The sequence below is a fragment of the Glycine max genome, chromosome 15, assembly GCF_000004515.6.
Source record: "Glycine max cultivar Williams 82 chromosome 15, Glycine_max_v4.0, whole genome shotgun sequence".
Taxonomy (NCBI): domain Eukaryota; kingdom Viridiplantae; phylum Streptophyta; class Magnoliopsida; order Fabales; family Fabaceae; genus Glycine; species Glycine max.
Genome location: NC_038251.2, coordinates 35,221,703 through 35,245,564, shown reverse-complemented (window position 1 = coordinate 35,245,564; position 23,862 = coordinate 35,221,703). Strand labels below are relative to the sequence as shown.

The 23,862-nt window shown below is 40.3% G+C and overlaps 1 non-coding gene across 1 annotated transcript; it reads left to right on the top strand.

The window, feature by feature from the left end:
* Nucleotides 1-6,655: 6,655 nt before the first annotated feature.
* Nucleotides 6,656-6,762, top strand: LOC112999700 (small nucleolar RNA R71). Its single transcript, XR_003264909.1, has one exon. It is a non-coding gene; the product is annotated as a small nucleolar RNA R71 (small nucleolar RNA).
* Nucleotides 6,763-23,862: the final 17,100 nt, after the last annotated feature.

The window sequence follows — 23,862 nt, the reverse complement described above, 5'->3', positions numbered from 1 at the left end:
AGTGAAAGGAAAGTGTGCTTGCTATTTTGGCTCAAAATTTGTTCTATAATTGGTGCCTATTTTATACCAATCCTAGTTCTGAAATTTCAATTGAAAATTATTGTGAAAACAAGTGCCAAAACTAGAGGTTTCTTGAGTCTTTTTTTTTTTAGAGTTTTTCTACTCTACTCTAGAGCCATTCTAGGTTTCTCTTTGAGTCCTAGCTTGCTTTTTTGTGCTTTTCATTGCTTTAATTGTTGAATAATCTTTGGAAATTTGTCTTGTTAAAACTCTATTGGTTTAGCTTTCATTTCATTTTTTTTGGTCTTTGGTTATTGCTTGTCTCTTTGTTTCCTTGCTTGTGAGTTGCCATATAGGGAATTGGAAAGGAGGATTGGTGCCATATCTTGAAGAATTTGAGTCAAGAAGAAAGGGGCCAACCACCTTAAGAGCTATTGGACTAAGAAGCACTCCAAATTGAGTGAAATACTCAAGAGAGAATAGCCACCACAATTGAGGACTTTTTTTTTGTAATTTTGTAATTGGCAATTTGTTTTGTTTTCAAATTTTGTAACAAAAAGGCCTTTCATTGGAAGTAAGTTGGGAGCCTCCAATAGGTCACCCTACTTCCATTTGTGTGTAATAATTTTAGGCAATTTTCCCTTAGGATAGTGAGTGTTTTGTTGGGAACCTTAAATGAGGTCATCCAAACACTCTTAGGATCCGCCTAGTTTGCATTTCTTGCACTTTAATTTCTTGCTTACTTTCATAGCTTATTTCTTTTACCCTCCATTGTCAAACCACCTAGATAGCTTGCCTTTTACCAATTAGTTTTTACCTTATCTTTCACACCTCTTTTAGTGTTTATTTTGGCTAGTTTCAACCATAGTTTATTTTACCTTTTGTTTTCAAACCCCCAACAAGAAAGAACCATAACTTAGGAACCAACATGAGTCTTCATTCTTCATCTAGTGTTAATGGTGAGGGTTCTACTCCTAAGGACCCCTTGTATAAGATATTAGATGAGTTGAGATCCCTTAAGTTGTGGAAAGAAAAACAAGAGAGAAAAGAAAAAGGTAAAAAAAAAGTGGAAGAAATATGTCAAGATGAAAGAGAGAAAATAAGAGAGGAAGAAAGAAGAAAAATAATGAAAGAAATGAAAAGAGAAAAACATGCCTCCTATAGTAGTCATGACTCTTGCAAGAGTTTAAGTGAAGAACTTAGCGACTATTATAGAGGGCGTCATAGTTCACATACTAAACATCACTCCCAAAGAAGAGAAAAGGATAGAAGGCCTCAAGAGGTTAACATTAGCCTCCCATATTTCCATGGAAAAGATAATGTTGAGGCCTACTTAGATTGGGAAATGAAGGTTGAACAACTCTTTGCTTGCCATCATATTAGCGAAGAGAGAAAAGTTCCATTGGCTACCCTTAGCTTTCAAGGGTATGCCCTCTATTGGTGGACTTCCCTTGTTAAAGAACGAAGGATTCATGGGGATCCTCCAGTAGAGTATTGGAATGATCTTAAGAGTTCCCTTAGGAAGAGGCACATTCCCTCCTACTATGAAAGGGAGCTTATGGACAAGCTCCAAAGGCTTAGACAAGGGAGTATGAGCGTTGAAGAATATAGACAACAAATGGAACTACTCCTTTTAAGAGCTGGACTTAGGGAGGAGGAAAGAACAAGCATAGCTAGGTTCCTTAGTGGGCTCAATATGGAAGTGAGGGACAAGGTTGAACTCCTTCCATATAGGGACCTAGATGAGCTAGTCCAACTTTGTATAAGAGTGGAGCAACAACTTAAAAGAAAGCCTTCTTCAAAATCTTATGGCTCTCACTCTTATCCAAGGAAGGACCAAGCCCATGGAATTTTAGGGGCTGCACCTTCAAAACCCAAGGAAGATAAGGGTAAGACCATAGAGAAATACACCCCTAAGACTAGTTCCCAAGAAAGGACTAGCAACATTAAATGTTTCAAATGTCTTGGGAGAGGTCACATTGCCTCTCAATGCCCCACAAAGAAAACCATGATCATGAGGGGTCAAGACATTTATAGTAGTCAAGAGGAGACTACTTCTTGCTCTTCCTCTAGTGGAAGTGAAGATGAAGTAAGGGGTGAAGAGTCTAGTGAGGAAGTCTACCCCCATGAAGAAGGTGACCTCTTAATGGTTAGAAGGCTCCTTGGAGGTCAATCTTGTGATCTATCTCAATCCCAAAGAGAGAACATCTTTCATACAAGATGCAAAATTTTAGATAAAACTTGTTCTCTCATTGTGGATAGTGGATCTTGTTGCAATTGTTGTAGCACAAGATTAGTTTCCAAGTTGAACCTCACTATCATTCCCCACCCAAAACCTTATAAACTTCAATGGCTCAATGAGCAAGGGGAAATGATAGTTAACCAACAAGTGAAGGTACCTTTCTCCATTGGGACATATAAGGATGAAGTTAATTGTGATATAGTTCCCATGGAGGCAGGACATATTCTTTTAGGAAGGCCGTGGCAATTTGATAGGAAGATCATTTATAATGGCCTAACTAATGAGATTACCCTCACCCATCTTGGCACTAAATTTGTGTTGCATCCTCAAACACCTTCACAGGTGGCCAAAGATCAACTAACTATGAAAGATAAGAGGGATGAGGAAGAAAAATTAGAAAAACAAAAGAAAAAGAAGGATAGTAAGGCCTTGTCTTCAAAGGCCAGGGGGAAGGAAAAAGAGGGAAAGGATTCCTCCAAGAAGATTGTTAAGAAGGAAAATCATTTTGCAACAAAAGGTGATATTAAAAGAGCACTCCTTCTTAAACAATCTTTCTACCTTCTCCTATCAAGGGAAACATCCCTTAGCACTGCCACAATTCCTACATTTGAGACCTTACCCCCAAAGGTCCAAGAACTCTTACATGAATTTGGTGATATATTTCCAAAAGAGATACCCCCTGGGCTACCTCCTTTAAGGGGAATAGAACACCAAATAGATTTAGTCCCAGGAGCAAGCCTTCCTAATAGGCCAGCCTATAGGACTAACCCTCAGGAGACTAAGGAGATAGAGTCTCAGGTTAAAGAATTGTTGGAGAAGGGCTGGGTCCAAGAGAGCCTAAGCCCATGTGCTGTGCCAGTGTTGTTGGTGCCCAAAAAGGATGGTACGTGGAGAATGTGTACAGATTGCAGGGCCATCAACAACATCACTGTAAAGTATAGGCACCCCATTCCTAGACTTGATGATTTGCTTGATGAGTTGCATGGTGCCAATATCTTTTCAAAAATTGATCTTAAAAGTGGTTATCACCAAATCAGGATGAAAAAGGGTGATGAGTGGAAAACTGCTTTCAAGACCAAGTTTGGTTTGTATGAATGGCTAGTGATGCCTTTTGGGCTCACTAATGCACCAAGCACCTTTATGAGGCTTATGCATCATGTCTTAAGGGATTTCATAGGTAGATTTGTAGTTGTTTATTTTGATGATATTTTAGTGTATAGTAGGAGGCTAGATGATCACTTAGGACATCTCAGACAAGTTCTTTCAGTCCTTAGGAAAAACACCCTCTATGAAAATATAGAGAAGTGTACCTTTTGTGTAGATAATATAGTTTTCTTAGGTTTTGTAGTTGGTAGAAATGGGGTCCAAGTGGACCCTGAGAAAATCAAGGCCATCCAAGAATGGCCCACCCCAAAAAGTGTGGGAGATATTAGGAGCTTCCATGGGTTAGCAAGCTTCTATAGAAGGTTCGTTCCTAATTTCTCTACAATTGCATCACCTCTCAATGAGCTGGTGAAGAAGAATGTGGCATTTACCTGGGGTGAAAAACAAGAGCAAGCCTTTGCTTTGCTCAAAGAAAAGCTTACTAAGGCACCTGTTCTAGCTCTTCCTGACTTTTCTAAAACTTTTGAGCTAGAATGTGATGCCTCTGGAGTGGGAGTTGGAGCTGTATTGTTACAAGGTGGGCACCCTATTTCTTATTTTAGTGAAAAACTTGATAGTGCCACCCTCAACTACCCCACCTATGATAAAGAGCTTTATGCCTTAATAAGAGCCCTCCAAACTTGGGAACATTACCTTGTTTCCAAGGAATTTGTCATTCATAGTGATCATCAATCACTTAAGTACATTAGAGGGCAAAGCAAGTTAAACAAGAGGCATGCAAAATGGGTAGAGTACCTAGAGCAATTTCCATATGTTATCAAATACAAAAAGGGAAAAACAAATGTGGTAGCTGATGCCCTCTCTAGGAGACACACATTGTTTTGCTCCCTAGGAGCTCAAATTTTAGGATTTGATAATAGTAGGGACTTGTATGCTTTAGATGAACATTTCTCTCCCATTTATGAGAGTTGTGGGAAAAAGGCCCAAGATGGATTCTATTTGGCTGAGGGGTATTTGTTCAAAGAGGGAAAGCTTTGCATACCCCAAGGATCCATTAGGAAATTACTTGTGAAAGAGAGCCATGAGGGTGGGCTCATGGGCCACTTTGGGATAGACAAGACCCTTGTCTTCCTCAAAGAAAAGTTTTATTGGCCCCATATGAAGAAAGATGTCCATAAGCATTGCACTAGGTGTGTGGCTTGTTTACAAGCCAAGTCTAGGGTGATGCCTCATGGGCTATACACACCCTTACCCATCCCATCTGCACCTTGGGTAGACATTAGTATGGACTTTGTCCTTGGGCTTCCTGGAACCCAAAGAGGTGTAGACTCTATCTTTGTGGTGGTGGATAGGTTTAGCAAGATGGCACACTTTATACCATGCCACAAGGTGGATGATGCTTCCCACATCTCAAAACTCTTTTTCAAGGAAGTTGTGAGACTCCATGGTTTGCCTAGGACCATTGTGTCAGATAGAGATGCTAAGTTCCTTAGCCACTTCTGGAAAACCTTATGGGCTAAGTTAGGAACTAAACTTCTTTTCTCTACCACTTGTCATCCACAAACTGATGGGCAAACAGAGGTAGTGAATAGGTCTTTATCCACCCTTTTAAGGGCTCTTCTGAAAGGCAACCATAAGTCTTGGGATAAGTATCTTCCTCATGTAGAATTTGCCTACAACAGGGGGGTTCATAGAACCACCAAGCAGTCCCCTTTTGAGGTTGTCTATGGGTTCAATCCCCTAACACCGTTAGACCTCATTCCCCTCCCACTGGACACTTCTTTTATACATAAAGAAGGGGAATCTAGGTCAGAATTTGTAAAGAAGATGCATGAGAGGGTTAAGAACCAAATAGAGAACCAAACAAAGGTGTATTCAACTAAAGGCAATAGAGGAAGAAAAGAGCTAGTTCTTAATGAGGGTGACTGGGTTTGGCTCCATCTTAGGAAGGATAGATTCCCTACTAAAAGGAAATCCAAGCTTAGCCCTAGAGGGGATGGACCTTTTCAGGTTTTGGAGAGGATCAATAACAATGCCTATAGGTTGGACCTCCCAGAAGAGTATGGAGTCAGCACCACTTTTAACATTTCTGATTTAACTCCTTTTGCAGGTGGAGCTGATATTGAGGAGGAGGAACTAACAGATTTGAGGTCAAATCCTCTTCAAGGGGAAGGGGATGATGCAATCCTCCCTAGGAAGGGACCAATCACTAGAACCATGAGCAAGAGGCTCCAAGAAGATTGGGCTAGAGCTGCTGAAGAAGGCCCTAGGGTTCTCATGAACCTTAGGGTAGATTTCTGAGCCCATGGGCCAAGGTTGGGTCCAATTATCTTTGTACATATTAGACTAGGATGTCATTATATTTGGTCCTTGTATATAGGGCTCCATATTGTAGGTAGGGTACCCTAGAAATATAGGATTTTTCAGCCCTTGTATTTTTGGGCACCTAGACTAGTTTTTGTATTAGGGGTAGTTTTGTAATTTCACATGCACTAAGTGGATATTTGATGTGTGTGGCTGGAAATAAATTTAATTGAATTGGTAGAAGCCCAATCCAATTAAATTTTAGAGGGGGAGGTGAGCATTTGCTTACTACACCCCATTGCCACATCATATAGTCACACTTTGTGCATGTCCTTCATGCTTTTCATGCCTCATGACACCTAAGCACACTTAGTGGAGAATCTTGGAATTGATCTTGGATTAGTGGGCTGAACCATAACTAAAATTCACTAATCATAATTAGTGAAATTTTGGCTCCAAAGTTTGGCTCCAAAGTTTGGCTCCACAAATTCAATTTCAAATTCAAGTGAAATTTGAATTTCCCTCCAATTTTGTGTGACACTTAGGCTATAAATAGAGGTCATGTGTGTGTATTTTTTTGAACTTTGATCATTTGAATATTAACTTCAGATTTCAGAGCTCCTTTTGAGCACAAAATTTCGTGCTCTTCTCTCCCTCTCCCTTCATTCATCTCCTTCTTCCTCCAAGCTCTTATCCATGGCCTCCTATGGTGGTGAGCTTCTTCTAGACTCATCTTCTCCTTGAAGTGGCGTCTCCTCTCTCTCTTCCTTCTCCATTCCGCTGCCATTTATCTTCCAAGAAGCAAAGGAATCCATTGATGAAGAAGATCCTAGGCCTACAAGCTCCAATGGAGCTTGCATCAAGTTGGAAGCCATCTTCTCAATTAAATTTCTAGCTTCAGCAGGAGTCATGTCTCCAAGGGCTCCACCACTGGCAGCATCTATCATACTTCTCTCCATATTACTGAGTCCTTCATAAAAATATTGGAGAAGAAGCTGCTCCAAAATCTGATGGTGAGGGCAACTGGCACATAGTTTTTTAAATCTCTCCCAGTACTCATACAGGCTCTCTCCACTGAGTTGTCTAATACCTGAGATATCCTTCCTGATGGCTGTGGTCCTAGAAGCAGGGAAAATATTTTCTAAGAATACTCTCTTAAGGTCATCCCAGCTCGTGATGGACCATGGAGCAAGGTAATACAACCAGTCCTTTGCCACTCCCTCTAAATAATGAGGAAAAGCCTTCAGAAATATATGATCCTCTTGGACATCTGGGGGTTTCATGGTGGAGCAGACAATATGAAATTCCTTCAAATGTTTGTGCGGGTCTTCACCTGCAAGGCCATGAAACTTTGGAAGCAAATGAATCAGTCCAGTTTTAAGAACATATGGAACATCCTCATCAGGGTATTGGATGCACAAGCTTTCATAGGTGAAATCAGGTGCAACCATTTCCCTTAGAGTCCTCTCACGGGGTGGAGGTTGTGCCATGTTCTCAGAATGTTCAAAATCAGAATGCTCAGAATCAGAATGCTCAAAATTATAATGCTCCAAATCAGGATGTTCAAAATCACCAATAACAGAATGCACAGATTCACCAGTAATGGAATGCTCAAGATGATCAAAAGGTATAAAATGATGCCTAACTAATCTATGAAATGTCCTATCTATCTCAAGATCAAAGGGTTGTAAGTCAGATGGATTGCCTCTAGTCATACACTACATTCAGCATGCACAACTAGTTGCCTTGTCATGTAAATAAAGGTGCAGGTTTGAACTATAGCTACCCTCAAATGATATCCAAATGACTTTAAATTTTGTGAGCAACCTTATAAAATGATGAGAAGATAGCACAAAAAATTTCAGGCAAAAATTCAAAGTCTAACTATGGAAGCTAAAAATGGTAGGTTAAGAAAAATAAGTGAATAAAACTTGAAAAATAAAAAAATTTTGACAGAATCACTATTTTTGGACGATGGAGACCTCATTTGGCCTATGGCCAGCTGCCAAGGCGTAGGAAACTTTTTTCTACCCCAAATACATATATAATAATTGCGATTCTGATAACCGGAGCAAAAGTTATGGCCGTTTGAAGTTTCGACAAACACAAAATTTGCTACTTTTTTGGAACTTTCAAATCTGACCAAACTAAAGGCTCTAGCTATTTTTCCCACAAAATATAGGTTAAAAGAAGTTACCACAAAAAAATTCTGCCAAAAATAACAACCCTAGCTACTAAAACAAAAAATCTCAAATAATTCAGCATGGGTGGTCGCTAAAATCCGTCTCTACTTGATTTCTACTACTACTCTGTTTTGCCGCAAGCAAAAGTGGTCGCTAAGTCCATCGCAAAACACTATTCACAGCAAAACACCCAAAACTGAAACAGGGAAAGCGCTTAATAGGAAAACTGAAACATAACACACACTAAACAAAATATCAGGACACTAAACAACACTAACACACATACTAACACAATACTAACAATTAAACTTAAAACACGAAAGAATTAAACACACAACACTAGCTAGTTATTATGAACCTTTGGACACTGTTCCCTGGCAACGGCGCCAAATTTGATCGAGGTCGTACCCGAATCAAATAAACATGAAAATGCAGTAATGAGGAAGTGATCCTAGGTCATTTCCCAACGAGCAATGACAAACCAAATGTTCATAATATACTTGCGCAATAACAATAACGATTGGGGGGGTTTGTTTGTTTTGTGATTAAAGAGCAGAACAAGTAAACTAGAATATCAAACTACTAATATTAAAAACGGGTTGTTTCCTTTGATTTAGAAGCCATTCTCTTATCCTGGGTTATGGACAATTCGTCCCTAACAGTCAACCACATAATCCAACCTTATTTCAATTTACTAAGCGAAAATCAACTTAGGGTTGTCAATACGTGATTAGGCACCACATACACCAGTTAGCCCTTCGTCCATTAAGCATGAATGCAAGTTAAGCTCAGAGGCAATTAATCGAACACGAAGTGTGCACTGATTAATGTTCACGAATTTGGGATAACTGGTGAAGGGAAAACTGCCAGGAAACCACATTACAAACGAAACCTCAAAGAGAGTTGGGCTTCGTCCTCAAAAGGAAACGACACCAGAAAAACTAGCCTTCCATAGATTCAAACAGAAAACGCAAATGAAACATGAAGCAGAAGCGTAAATGAACAGAAATGTAAATGAAATAGAAACATAAATGAGACAGAAACGTAAATGAAAGTAGAAGAAGAAGCAAGAACGAAATTGTAATTAGAAGCAGAAAACGGAAAATTGCATTAAGAACGAAAACAGTGCCTTAGAACAGAAAAACGTAAAAACCTAAAACAAAAGCTCTGAATAATAAAATAGCATAACAGAATAGCCTCGCACGAATCCCAAGGCTGCTATTTAAAAAGAGTCACTCAAAGTCACTGGGCCTTATTACAATACTCTGGTCCAAAACGAAATAAACACTGAACAACATAAAATAAAATTGCGAAATTTCCTAATTAGAAATTAACTAAGGTAAGCGCTGCTTTATTTGCCCTCTTCAAGTCCATAACCAAAATCCAGATTAAGCCCAATGTTTCATTAATTCCTGAAATTAGATTAAAAACATCAAATTAGCTAAATGAGCCCAAATAATAAAGCTGCCTGATTAATTGACAATTAAGACCTATCAGTAATTAAAATGGTGCAAAAAGGGTTTAGAAAATAGAAGAAAATGATGGCACATCAGAAGACGCACCAGTGAGTCCCGCGTCGCCCTCTTGTCGAAGGGTAGGTTGCGACACCACTCGCTAAGCGCAACTTACGCGCTAAGCAAATCCTTGTTCACGCGCTGAGCGAGACACTTCTCGCGCTAAGCGCATCAACCCCTGTTCATTGGCTGAAAGGGGTCTCGCTGAGCGAGTCCTGTGCGCTAAGCCCAAAAACTTCTCTAGAATTTCATCTTTTGAAATTGGGCTAAGCGAGTCATCTCCCTGAGCGCACAGCTGCATCTTTCTAAGCGCCCACTGTGCGCTAAGCTCAATTTCCTCTCTGTTGGACCATTCATGTGAATTGGGCCAGCGGGTCAGCCTGAGTGCTCGCTTAGCGAGTCACACGCGCTAAGCGCGGCAGTCGAAACTGCAAAAAATATGGCTTAATTGCCTTAGGTAGTTTTCTTTTGTGCATTTACAAACATTTTCTCTCATCATTAGCATCTCGCACTCTCTGCACTGTACTCATTGTTTCCAGTCTACTTCTTGCTTTCCTCTTGCTCATTTCTTACTGCAATCCAAGTAAGTAATCCCAACTTTACACTTTTATTTTGCTCTGAACCTTAGGATTAGAAGACTTACTGTAGCTATGTTAAAGTTGCAAGTTTGTGATTTGAAATGTTGCAGTTATGTTAGTTTTTAGATGCTATACTATTAGGGGTTTAATTTCGTGCACAATGTATATGATTTTGTTTTCATTTGATTAGGTTCTGAGGCCTAATATGGGTCTGTGTCTGAGGGGCTGAAATCCCAATTTTTTTGGATTTTTCAATGATCTCGCTAAGCGAGTTCATCAATTTCTATTGATTTTCTTGGTTTTTGGATGAACTCGCTTAGCTTACCCTATCCCGCTAAGCGTGTTCATCATTTTTGTACATATATTTGAATGTTTGTATGAACTCGTTAAGCCACTGCACTTGGGCTTAGAAAGTATTTAAATTTTCAGTCTTATTTTCAGTTTGTATGAACTCGCTTAGCCGGCATGTCGCGCTTCGCGAGTTAGTTTGCTTAGCTCAGACTCTTAGAGTCTTTTTGTCTTCTATTGGTGGCTAAGTGAGTCCTCTCGCTAAGCCACACAACCATTGTAGGCTGAATAAGCCTGGGCTAAGCGAGCTAGTCTCGCTAAGTGTTCGCTCCCGGCAAGTGCACCGGATTGCACAAGTAGTATAAAACGGTAAGAACCGAGTATCAAACTCTCGGGGAACTTGTGCTACTTGGTTAAGCTATTTCAGTGAATAGGTGTCTAGAGTGAAAAGAGATATGTTTACTATGAACAGGTATGTAACCTAACTATAAAAAGGAAAATCACGTGAGTAATGATGTGTAAAGACAAATAGACGACACGTTGGTCTTCCTAATAGTCCGTAGATTCCTCTTGTTGGACTAAACTTGGCCAGGACCGCATTAAGACAAACATAGAACAACTAGGTTATCATACCCCGATCCCTCGTGATAGTACGACAAACTAGCCCTATCCTATCAAGTTCTAAGAATCAGACCAGTTTCCACTGTTGAATGACCCTAAAAGCACATGCATCTACGTGATCAAGGTAAAGGCATGGTAGAATGAAGTTCTGATAGCAGAGTGAACACACAAAACATCATTAAATAGATATACAAGTATTTACATCAAGTACCTAAAAGGAAGATCCAACAGAGGATTTAGCTTTCCATAACTGGGAAGCTTCCTTTACAACAAAGATAAGAGAAAGATGAAAGATTGCAGAAATAAAAGTAGTGGGGATGTCTCCTCCACCTCTAGGACCTCACAATCACTCACAAACTCATCTCAAGCTCTCAGGACGGCTTCCTCTTCGAGCTCTAGTCTCTGCAAATCTTCACACAACAAAATCTCTCAAACTCTCTAGAATTCGGACCCTTCTCTCTCTAGAATCTCTCACATGCAAATTCTCCTTAATAAAATGGCCAAAAATCCACTCCAAAATTTGATTTCAGGCTTAAATAGGTGGCTTTGTTCATGCTCGTGCGCTTAGCCTAATTCTGAACCGCTTAGCACGTGTCTTCTCGCTTAGGGGATGGACTGAAGCGGTGTGCTTCGCTGGATGACCCTTTGCTCAGCAAATATGCATAGCTCATCTTCTTCCAGATTCTTCCTCGCGGTCAGCCGAGGAGTGTTGCGCTCAGCGGATGGCTCGCTAAGCCGGAAGATTGGCTTAGCTAGAGGGTGAGGAATCAACACTATACAAACTCGCCTAATTAACCAAAAACTGAGAGAAAATGATTATTAAACACCCAAAATGGAATTACTAAGTAGTTATTACCTATCTTTAACCAAAAGTAATTGAATACTACAAAATAACCATAAATTGGAGGAGTTTGATACAATTTACACAGGTTTTATACACAAAAGTTAGTCGTATTCATCAACTAACAACTCCCTCAAATTTACAGTTTTGCTTGTCCTCAAGCAAATAAAGAACAGTTCATTGGTCCCCAAGTGACAATAACATGCAGTGACTATGTATAAAGGTGTATGTAGCAAAAGTTACTAATTGCATGACACAAGAATGAAGCAAAATGCTTTCATCAGTTGTCTTTCACAAAATATGTAGTTTTTCAAAGAGAAAAATGAAATGCAACCTATACAATTAGATGAAGTTAGGCATAAGACAGATATTAAGGAAAGTAGCTTAAACCACAGTCTCACGGCTACTGTTTCACTCAAGCACAAGTGTTTAAGTTATTCATTAATAACAACTAGCAATAGGTCCAATTTTTGGACTTCATCTCATGCCATAAAGTCAAAATTGTATAAACAGAATCAGAAGGACTTTCCTAGGCTTGTAGTGAGGCTTGGCTACAAAAATTCATTGGTTTTTCTAGGATTCAAAAGGCTTAGATTCTAAGAGAGTACAAATCCTAAACTTATCCAAGTGATCTTTTTAATACAATTAGCTTGCTCACTAGCTTTTCACTTTTATTTGCTTCTGACCTTATTATAACATCACATATTTTCTTTGATTTTTTTTAAGATACAACTTATTTGTTGTGTGTGCTGATGCTTTACCTTTTACTCTGCATCCCAATCAACTCCACTCCCCCAAATTTGGGGTAAATTTGCCTTGAACCATATGCTCTCCTAGAATCTAAACAAGGTTTCTGGAGATAATCATTTAAGTTCAAGGTTCAATTTTGAAAGTGTAATTTAACTCACAAAGGGTGCAAAGGACACAATTAGAATTCAAGGTAAGCTTTTTGGCCAATTGGCTTGTATATACACAATCATGGCCTTCATCATGTCCTCATTCATACATTTCATTCTACATTTCAGAGATTGATGCAAAGACCATTACTCAAAGCTAGTCATTCACTCATAATTTAAGATCACACTCTCACCGGGTTATGGTTCAAGCTTTTCTTTCTCAATTAATATGTCTACTGACTAACATTTGTAATTGCAAGCTCACATTCTTGATCTTTCTTTGTCTAGCATACACACTTGCTCAATACTCATGATAAAACACAAGCTTCATCATCATCATGCATTCAGACCAAAATCAAATCATACACCAATTTTCACAAAAAGATAAAAGTGATTCACTGCAATATCATCAAAGTCAAGTCAAACTGTTCTAAATGCTTCAGAATGAGCAAACCAACTAACCATAAACAAAACTAGCAGTGTATATAAATATAAAGAAATATTGTACTGAAACTATAATCATAATAATAATAATCCAAAAAGCAAAAAAACATCATAAGGAATTTAGAATTCCTGTGGCTGGTCCTAAGTATCCTGTGTTTGAACGTTCTCCTCATCTGTCAGATGAAGCACTAGAGTAGCTGGAGGAGAAGTGTCCAGAGTCAGGACTGGTGTGGTCTGGTCCTCTGGTATCTCTAGGATAGGAGTGGAGGGGTCTACTGCATGCTGAGGTGAAGGTAGGTCCGCTACTGGTGCAAGAGGCTCTGAAGTGGCCTCAAGAGATCTCTCAAGAGTGGCAGCAACTACCTGTCTCACCTGTGTGTCACCTGCCTCCTCCCCTACAGCAAATGGCTCTGGAGTGGTGGCCTCAGATGACTCATCCTCCATATGCTATGGTACCTAGGTTGTGGGACCTTCATCTTCCCTGTGAAGAGAAGGCTGAGTCCCAGGCCAGGCTACCATTTCCCTTAACTACTCAACTGAAGGAATAGATCCTAGAGGCGCCACCACCTGTAAACTCTGTAATAAAATGATCTATCCCTGATGAATGCTCTAAAGCATGGCTTCAAAGCGCTGAGAATCTGTATTAGCTGGGACAGAAGGAGCTGCTGAAGTGGATGCTGGAGTAGGAGCTGCAGAAGTAGAAGGAAGCTCAGCTGGCCTTGCCCTCGCCCTCCTAGCCCCTCGGATAGTAACTGTCAGATCATCAGGATTCCAACAGTTCTTCCTGATGTAGGCCAAGTTAATGACCGGGCTTAGGTGCTCCAAAACTAGGCTGTCAGAAACAACCCCTCTGGCCCTACATAGGGCGGTGATCAGAGCAAGAAACCCAAGTCTAGAAGAGTTAGACTAGGCTATAGAGGTGATCTAGCCATAAATGAGAGCTCCCACGTTCATGTCCATACAAAAGACTAGGCCAAAGATCAGCCTAGCTCTGTCCACTGTCAGATAAGAGGTATGTGATGTGGGAGCCAGGTTGGAATATAAGAGAACACTTCACACCTGAGCTAGAGTAGTCAAATCCTTCCTGAGAATCTTCCCAGGATGGCCCTCAGTGTTCAAGATGAACCCTAGGCCTGGTATGCATAAGGCAGCCTCAATCTCTCTATAATCTGTGGGCAGCCTGCAGTATCTAGAGTATGTGGGTAAAGTCTCACCCTCTGCCAATACCACAGGTGTCTCTAAGAATGTGTTGAGGCTGTCAGCATCAATCTTCACTAGGTGGCCTCTGACCCTGACTTGCTTTGGTGAAAGACCCTCAGAGCTGTATAAGTTTGCATAGAACTCCTTCACCAAGGCCAAGTCTATGCTGCCATCAACCAAATTGGTGAGGTGTTTATGGAAGTTATGCCTCTTCAATTCAGTCTTAAAATCATCCAACTCAGTGTGGTAGATCTCCACCTTTCTTTCCGGCAAGATATTCCTTCCCAAGACATTATCCATGTACCGGTTCCAGGCATCTAAGGAGTGAAATCTCCTTGCATCATATTGTACTGTGGGTCTTGAACCAATACTCTTGCGCTTCCTAGAAGCCATCTGCAAATAAAGGAACCAAACAGTTAATCAGGACACAAGTTATTCAAATTCAAAAACTGAAAAAGGCACTGGCCGCTTAGCGAGACATGGTTCGCTTAGCGACATGTGAGGCCATTCAGCTTCTGTATAATTGGCTTAGCTGGCAAGTGCCCGCTAAGCCTAACAACTGACGCAAGGATTTGTGCTAAGCTCCTCAGAGGCTGCGCTTAGCGGCACCATATAGTTCAAAAAATACACTAAGTATGGGAGCTTAGCGAACGAAGCTCGCTTAGCTTGACGGTTGCCGCAACGAAATGCACTTAGCTCAGGTAAGCTTGGCTTAGCGTGCGGCTATCAATAAAAAAAATTTCTAAGTTACCTGGGCCTAGCGATTCAGCCTCGCTTAGCCACAGGTATTTCAGTAAGAGGATGAGTGTTCATCCTCAAAAGATGAACTCTCTTAGCGCGATAAGCGTGCTTACCGAGTTCTTCCGAAAATGCATATGTTCAATGAATAATGATGAACGCGCTTAGTGCAGCATGATCGCTTAGCGAGTTCATCACGTTTTCCAGAAAAAATGCAGAAAATGCAATTTGTTTTCTTCCATTTTTCAGGCCTCTAAAAGGCATATCAAACATGCAAGCCATCCCAAATAATGTACACAGTACAAACATATATAAAGTCCTGATCTTTAACTACTTCTAAAAGAACATTAAACCCCTAAAAATCTAAAGCTAAATCTAAGGTTTTCTACCCTAAAGTTCAACAAAGTAAAAGAGAAAAGGAAGTAAGGAACTTACTTGTATCGTTGATCCTTTGTTGATTTGAAGTAGATAATGCAAAAAGAAAGCACAGATGCAAGGTGTACATTTTTGGAGAGAAAGAATGTAGGAGAAGAGTTTACAAAATTTTGCAATTGTGAGTGTAACTGCCGTTACACTCACTTAAGCAGTTTTCGACCTTCTCACTTGGCGGAATGCCTCGCTAAGCGAGCCAGAGAGACGTTTGATTTCTCAAACAGGCTCGCTTAGCGGATCCGTGCGTTTAACCCATATTTGAAATTCAAAATATTATTTTTTTATTATTTTTTTAGCACACAAAAGGGCTTAGCACAAAGTGTTGCGCTCAGCGAGTTATATAGATGAAAAATTCCTGCAACTTTTGCTAAGCCGTGCTCAAGGCCGGCTCAGCGAATTAAATGCATCCTATAGTACAGGGGTCCTTGGCTTAGCGAGAAGTTACTCGCTTAGCCAAATACAAGCCGCATACATATTAGGCTTAGTGCAATGACTACTGGCTTAGCCCAATTCAAATTGAACTGAATTCGGCTTAGCTCAATGATGGTCCGCTTAGCGCATGACAACTATGCTCTCAGCCAAAGCAATTTGGCTTAGCGAGAGGACTGATTTTCAGAAAGAAATTTCTAAGTTAAAAATCAGTCCTCTTTCAAGAGAAACCCCTATATCTATAATTCAAAACAAGCTGATATACCCCCTTTCTCAATGATCACCAAGCAAATTCCAACTATATGCAATGCATGAGAAACAAAATGAAAAGAAACTCAACACTGGGTTGCCTCCCAGGAAGCGCTTCTTTAACGTCATTAGCTTGACGCATAGCTTAATGCCTTCAAGGTGGCATGAAAGTTACATAGAACACATCTTCCTTGCAGTTTCGCCTTTTAGCTAGAAATTCCATGAACTTCATGTATTTTGGAAGTACATTCCAAATCATTGCAGGAGAGGTGTTAGTGATTAAAGAAAGAATGGCACTTAAGGTTTCCTCATGCTCTCCTTGCCTTCCTTTCTTGACAATCAGTTGATGAGGAAGGTTATTGATTTGGAGAATGCTCTCTTGTTGGTTTTCTATAGTTGAGTACTTCTCCCATAGTTGTTGTGCTTGTTCCTCATCTTTCTCCTCATCTTTTTCTCTTGACTCATGCTCTTTTACAGGGTTTTCCTCTTAAGCTTCAACTTCTACCAAGTCTTCTTCTCTTCTGGCTATAAATTGAGTCAATTCTTCTGCCAACTCACCAACCTGGATTTCTGCACTTTGGAACGTTCATTGAGTTAATTCAGTTGTTTCCTTGAATTGCATCAACAAATTATCCAGATTGGAACCTCTATCTACTGCATTTTGATAGTAGGGTTGTAACTCGAGTCCTCATTGAAAATTTTCTATTAAGTAACTCTTGCCAAAATGAATTTCATGATTTTTCATTGAATTTTGTTTGGCTTTTGAGCTAGCATAGTATGCCATGAAATTCCTTAAACATACTTTCAAGATTAGGAGTTCTTTCTTCTTCATGTTGATTGTAAGTACTTCACTCCTGTTTCCACCTAAGACTGAACTAACTTTCCAAATAAAAAGAAGTTCCCCGGCAACGGCGCCAAAAACTTGTTCGCTCCCGGCAAGTGCACCGGATCACATAAGTTGTATAAAATGGTAAGAACCGAGTATCGAACTCTTAGGTAACTTGTGTTACTTGGTAAAGCTATTTCAGTGAATAGGTGTCTAGTGTGAAAAGAGATATGTTTACTATGAAAAGGTGTGTAACCTAACTATAAAAAGGAAAATCACGTGAGTAATGATGTGTAAAGACAAATAGACGACACGTTGGTCTTCCTAATAGTCCACAGATTCCTCTTGTTGGACTAAACTTGGCCAGGACCGCATTAAGACAAACATAGAACAACTAGGTTATCATACCCCGATCTCTCGTGATTGTACGAAAAACTAGACCTGTCCTATCAAGTTCTAAGAATCAGACCAGTTTCCACTGTTTAATGACCCTAAAAACACATGCATCTACGTGATCAAGGTAAAGGCATGGTAGAATGAAGTTCTGATAGCAGAGTGAACACATAAAACATCATTAAATAGATATACAAGTATTTACATCAAGTACCTAAAAGGAAGATCCAACAAAGGATTTAGCTTTCGATAACTGGGAAGCTTCTTTTACAACAAAAAGAAGAGAAAGGTGAAAGATTGCAGAAATACAAGTAGTGGGGATGTCTCCTCCACCTCTAAGACCTCACAATCACTCACAAACTCATCTCAAGCTCTCAGGACGGCTACCTCTTCGAGCTCTAGTCTCTGCAGATCTTCACACAACAAAATCTCTCAAACTCTCTGGAATTCAGACCCTTCTCTCTCTTGAATCTCTCACATGTAAATGCTTCTTGAGAAAATGGCCAAAAATCCACTCCCAAATCTGATTTCAGGCTTAAATAGGTGGCTTTGTTCATGCTCGTGCGCTTAGCCTAATTCTGAACCGCTTAGCGCGCATTAGTGAATTTCGACTTAGCACGCGTCTTCTCGCTTAGCGGATGGACTGAAGCGGTGCGCTTCGCTGGATGACCCTTTGCTCAGTGAACATGCACAGCTCATCTTCTTCTAGATTCTTCCTCGCGCTCAACCAAGGAGTGTTGCGCTCAGCAGATGGCTCGCTAAGCCGGAAGATTGGCTTAGCTAGAGGGTGAGAATCAGCACTATACAAACTCGCCTAATTAACCTGAAATTGAGAGAAAATGATTATTAAATACACAAAATGGAAGTACTAAGTATTTATTACCTATCTTTAACCAAAAGTAATTACAATACTACAAATAACCATAAATTGGAGGAGTTTGATACAATTGACACAGGTTTTATACACAAAAGTTAGTCGTATTCATCAACTAACACTAAGCCCAAGTTGTTCTAAGCTTTTGTTCACGCGCTAAGCGAGTCAGTCTCGGTTAGCGCAATTTCTTCTCTGTTTTGGAATTGGGCTTAGCGAGCCTGCTTGCTAAGCCAATTAAGTTCCAGTGGAATAATTGGGCTAAGCGCCTATTTAGTGTGTCACGCTAAGTGCGCCTTGTGCGCTAAGCACAATTAGCTCTCTGTTGGAAAATAGGCTTAGCGAGCCATGCTCGCTTAGCCAATGTGCAGTGTTTAGCTAAGCGAGGGTGTCTAGCTTAGCCTGAGTCTTTGTTTTTTGTTGTCGCGCTAAGCGCACCTGCTCGCTAAGCGCAAGCAGTTATTTTCATAAGGCGCGCTAAGCGAGCCAGTCTTGCTAAGCGCCTAGTCAGTTTTTCAGTTTTATTTTTCTACTTTCAGTTGAAATAAAAACCTGTCTAACTTGATTCCTGTGACTATTTTTGATGCAGATGGCCTCCAAGAAGAGGAAAGCCACAACATCCCGGCTCCAGGAGCCCTATGATACCACCAAATTCACTTTTGAGGGGGCTTGGGAACGTTATTCACAGAATATTCACTCCCGGAATATTCTTCCGGAGAAGAATGTTAATCTTTTTGTCACAAAATACGACGAATTCCGGTGGGAGCTGATAAGGCGGAACTGGCACAAGGCCTTGACCCAGTTCATGGACGAGCACATTGATGTGGCCCTGGTCAAGGAGTTTTACTCGAACCTGTATGATCCAGAAGACAAATCACCAAAACATGTTCGAGTTAGAGGGAGGCTGATTAAGTTCAATGCGGCATCACTAAATGCCTTTCTGGAGACACCACCACTCATCCAGCCAGGGGAGCAGTACCCCTCATATTCTCTCTTTTGCAAGTCGTCCATGAACCCTCAGGAGCTTGCTTTAAAGCTCTGCATTCCAGGGCACGGATTTGTTCTTAATGCTGAAGGAGCGCCCTAGAAGCTCCTGAGGAAGGATCTGACGACACTAGCCCAGACTTGGAGTGAGGTTAGTCTATGGGCTAGTTATGAAGATGGATCGGGCGAGGTTAGTCTATGGGCTAGTTATGAAGATGGACATAGACGTGGGCTTCCTCATATCACATCAGATTTCTCAGATGGCCCAGTCCAACTCCTCATGGCTCGGATTCCCAGCTTTGATTTCCGCACTCTGCGTGGCCCGAGGAGTAGTCTCAGATTCTCTGACTTTCGAGTCTCTCAACCCTACCATTAATTTGGCATACATCAAGAAGAACTTCTAGAACCTGGATGACCCTTCGGTCACATTTCCAGGGACCCGCAAGGCCCAGGCCAGGGTCCATCTGCTACTACTTCTACACCTTCAGCTCCTTCTGCATCAGTCCCACCACTACCACCATCATCAGCTCCAACTCTAGTTCATACCGGCACCTCCGCTCAGAGCTCAGATCTTATGGTGCTGATGTTGCAGAGCCTCCACCATGGCTCATGCCTGGTGATGCAGAGTATTCACGACTTGGCTCAACATCGTCCCATCATTAGCATGGAGGATTTCATGGCCCAAGTGGCCTGGCCAGGAGTCCAGCCTTCTCCTTTGGGAGGAGGTCAGGCTTCCACAGCCCAGGAGCCTCAGCCGCAGCCAGAGACCACTCCACGAACATCACCAGTTACCACACCAGTCTTGGAGGTCTCTAAGGAGGAGGATGGTGCTGCAGATATTGGCTACGTAGTAGATTTACAGGCAACGCAGAGCACCTGGGATCCATGGCCTACTACAGCTCAGGATATTCCTCAGCCAGCCCAGGATGCTCCCTCTTCACCTCAAGATGAGCCTACTGCAGTATATGAGGAGCCATGACAGGATTTTGATTTACTTTTTCTGGTTTTGATACATTTTTACATTTAGTTTATGCCTTTAATTTCATTTTTATGTTTGAGTTTATTTAGTTAGCAAATTTTGAAAAGCTTGTTGAATAGTTTACAGTTTTGATTGATTTATGGAGTGGTTTGTTTGATTGAAAATTATGTGTTTGTGTATGAATTGGATTGATCAATGGCATGAATTGAGTGAACTGTAATGCGTAAATCATATGCTTGGAATGAATATTCAGTAATTAGAAGAGAAAGAACATGAATTAGGAATATGGCTGAAAATGTTAGTTGGTTTGATAGATTGATTGTGAAGGTAATCACTAGCCATAACCTGGTGAGTGTGTGATCTTTAAATGTGAGAGAATGACTAACATTGAGTATCAATTTTTGCATGAATATCTGATTACTGAATAAATGCATGAGTTTGAAGATGATGAAGGTCATGATTGACTAAAATAGCCACTTAGCCAAAAAGCTTACCTTGTGCATGAATGAATTATCCCTTGCACCCATGTTGAGCTTGTTATTGATTGATTGACCTGAACCCTAAGCTTGCAAATTGTTATCTCCATCTACCTTGTCTTAAGTTGAAGGAGAGCATCATAGTTCAAGGAAAATTTGTCCCAAATTTGGGAGAGTTTATTGGGTGACAACAATTGTGGTAAGCAAGATGACAGCACACACAGTAATCTCAAGAAGCAGCAAGAAAAAGCTGCTAAAAAAAAGAGGGAAGATTCAAGAATAAAAGCTAAGTGTGTGTTGTCATAAAAGCTGTTATTGAAAGCTAAGTGTTATAAATATGGGAAAGCAAGTAATAAAAGTTGGAATAAAAGAAAAAAAGGGTTTATCTAAGGATGAATGCTCTCTTAAAACCTAAGATTTTTGCATCCTAGAAAAACCATATTTTGTTTGCAGCCCAGCCCCATTACAAGCCGAGAAAAGTCCTTTGGATTCAATTTGTGTGTTTGTGACTGTATGGCATGAGATGAAGTGCAAAGATTGAGACTTATGTTGGTTGTTGATTGAGGAATAAGCCTTAAACACCTGTGCTTGAGTGAAACAGTGACCGTGAGGCATTGGTTTGGTTAACCTTCCTTGATATCTATCTTGCCTGCTATCTTATTTCATGTGTGTGCCTAATTATCATGTTCATATCTTTGAAAAGTTGCATGTCTTGTGAAAAGTTGTTGGTTGAAGCATTGTATTCCACTTGTGTCATGTGATTCAATGCTTGGAAACAAACACTCTTTTGAATAACCACTGTAATTTTGTCACTTGAGGACAAGTGGACTGTTCTTTCTTTGCTTGACGACAAGCAAAACTGTAAATTTGAGGGAGTTTGTAAGTCGTCATTTACGACTAACTTTTGTATAGAAAAGTTTTATAAAATGTTTATCTTTTCCCCAATTTATGGTTCTTTTTGTAGGATTGTACATATTTTAGGTTTAGTTTTCTTTTGATCAGTAGAAATGCCCAACAGTGTGAATTTAATGTGTTTTTAACTTCAGTTTCAGGTAAAAAGGAGGAAAATTATGAAGGCTTGTAGTTGGTGTCTCATTAAGTGAGGCTTGTGCGCTTAGCGAGAATCATGCGCTAAGCGAGGCACTCAGCCCGCTTAGCGAGTTGGAAGAATCAAGAGGAGAATCTGAGAATCATCTATGTGCTCAGCACGTCATCAGCTCGCTTAGCGAGTCACTTGTCTCTTCATGCGCTAAGCGCGCTCAACTCGCTTAGCGAATCTTCACTAACTCGCGCTTAGCGCAAAATTAGCGCTAAGCGAGCCTTCGTGGATAGAAAGCCCTTTTTAAGGCCGAAGTTTGAAAAAATCAAGCATAAAGGGTATAGGAGGCTAAGAAAGAGTGCGAAGAATAGAGAAAAGAAGCGCAAAATAGAGCAAGGAAGCAAAAACCTCAGCTTTCAAGAGGATCTAAGGTTTAGGAGTAATTTCTAGGTTTCTAGAGGTGGAGGAGACATCCCCACCACCATGTAATCTGCAATTTTCTCTCAAATCCCCCTTCTTGTTGGTGAAAGGTGTTGCCTTGTGATGGAAGACTAAACCCTTTGTTGAGGAATTCTGCTGAGAACTTGATGTAATTTCTTAACTATCTATTTAAAGTTATTTTTATGTGTTCAATGTTTCTATCTGCACTTAATTATTGCATGCTTTTGGTCTAATCACCCATTGGTGTGTAAAGTTAGGATTTTTAGCATTGGAAAATGTATTAATCCTTAGAACTGGATTGAGCAGGACAAGATAACCGCATTGCTAGACATAGAGTGTAGGGTTTTAGTTTTTGATATGTTGTGATTGTAATGTTGTTCGATTAGGCTAAGTTTGACGAGACATCCAAGAATGAGGTTTAATTAGAATTAGTCCATTCACACGAGAAATCGGTGTTTGGTATTTTAGTCCTCAACATAGAACACATAAATAACATAAAATAGAGAAAAATATTTCAATTACATCAAGTGTTCAATTACATTTGTTTTCTCTCCCATTTTGATAAGCGTATTTGTAGTTATTTTAAATTTACAGCATATACATCTTTGGTTTAATTCTGTTTACATGGCTTTATATCAATGTCTGCTTGGTGAATGAAGCTTCACCAAATGAAACAAGTTCCCTGAGTTCGATACTCGATTTCTTACCATTTTATTATTACTTTAATGACTCGGTACACTTTCCAATAAAGTTCGTGATGCAATCCTCCCTAGGAAGGGACCAGTCACTAGATCCATGAGCAAGAGGCTCCAAGAAGATTGGGCTAGAGCTGCTGAAGAAGGCCCTAGGATTCTCATGAACCTCAGGGTAGATTTCTGAGCCCATGGGCCAAGGTTGGGTCCAATTATCTTTGTACATATTAGACTAGGATGTCATTATATTTGGTCCTTGTATTTTGGGCTCCATATTGTAGGTAGGGTACCCTAGAAATATATGATTTTTTCAGCCCTAGTATTTTAGGGCACCAAGACTAGTTTTTGTATTAGGGGTAGTTTTGTAATTTACATGCACTAAGTGGATATTTGATGTGTGTGATTCGAAATAAATTTAATTGAATTGGTAGGAGCCCAATCCAATTAAATTTTAGAGGGGGAGGTGAGCATTTTCTTACTACACCCCATTGCCACAGCATATAGTCACACTTTGTGCATGTCGGTCATGCTTTTCATGCCTCATGACACCTAAGCACACTTAGTGGAGAATCTTGGAATTGATCTTGGATTAGTGGGCTGAACCATAACTAAAATTCACTAATCATAATTAGTTAAATTTTGGCTCCAAAGTTTGGCTCCACAAATTCAATTTCAAATTCAAGTGAAATTTGAATTTCCCTCCAATTTTGTGACACTTAGGCTATAAATAGAGGTCATGTGTGTGCATTTTTTAGAACTTTGATCATTTGAATATTAACTTCAGATTTAAGAGCTCTTTTAGAGCACAAAATTCCGTGCTCTTCTCTCTCTCTCCCTTCATTCATCTCCTTCCTCCAAGCTCTTATCCATGGCCTCCTATGGTGGTGAGCTTTTTCTAGACTCATACTCTCCTTGAAGTGGCATCTCCTCTCTCTCTTCCTTCTCCATTCCGCTGCCATTCATCTTCCAAGAAGCAAAGGAATCCATTGATGAAGAAGATCCTAGGCCTACAAGCTCCAATGGAACTTACATCATGTGGTATCAAGAGCATCTTCATCTAGGTGATGTTCTTTTGCTTCCTCTATCTTTTTGTTCGGT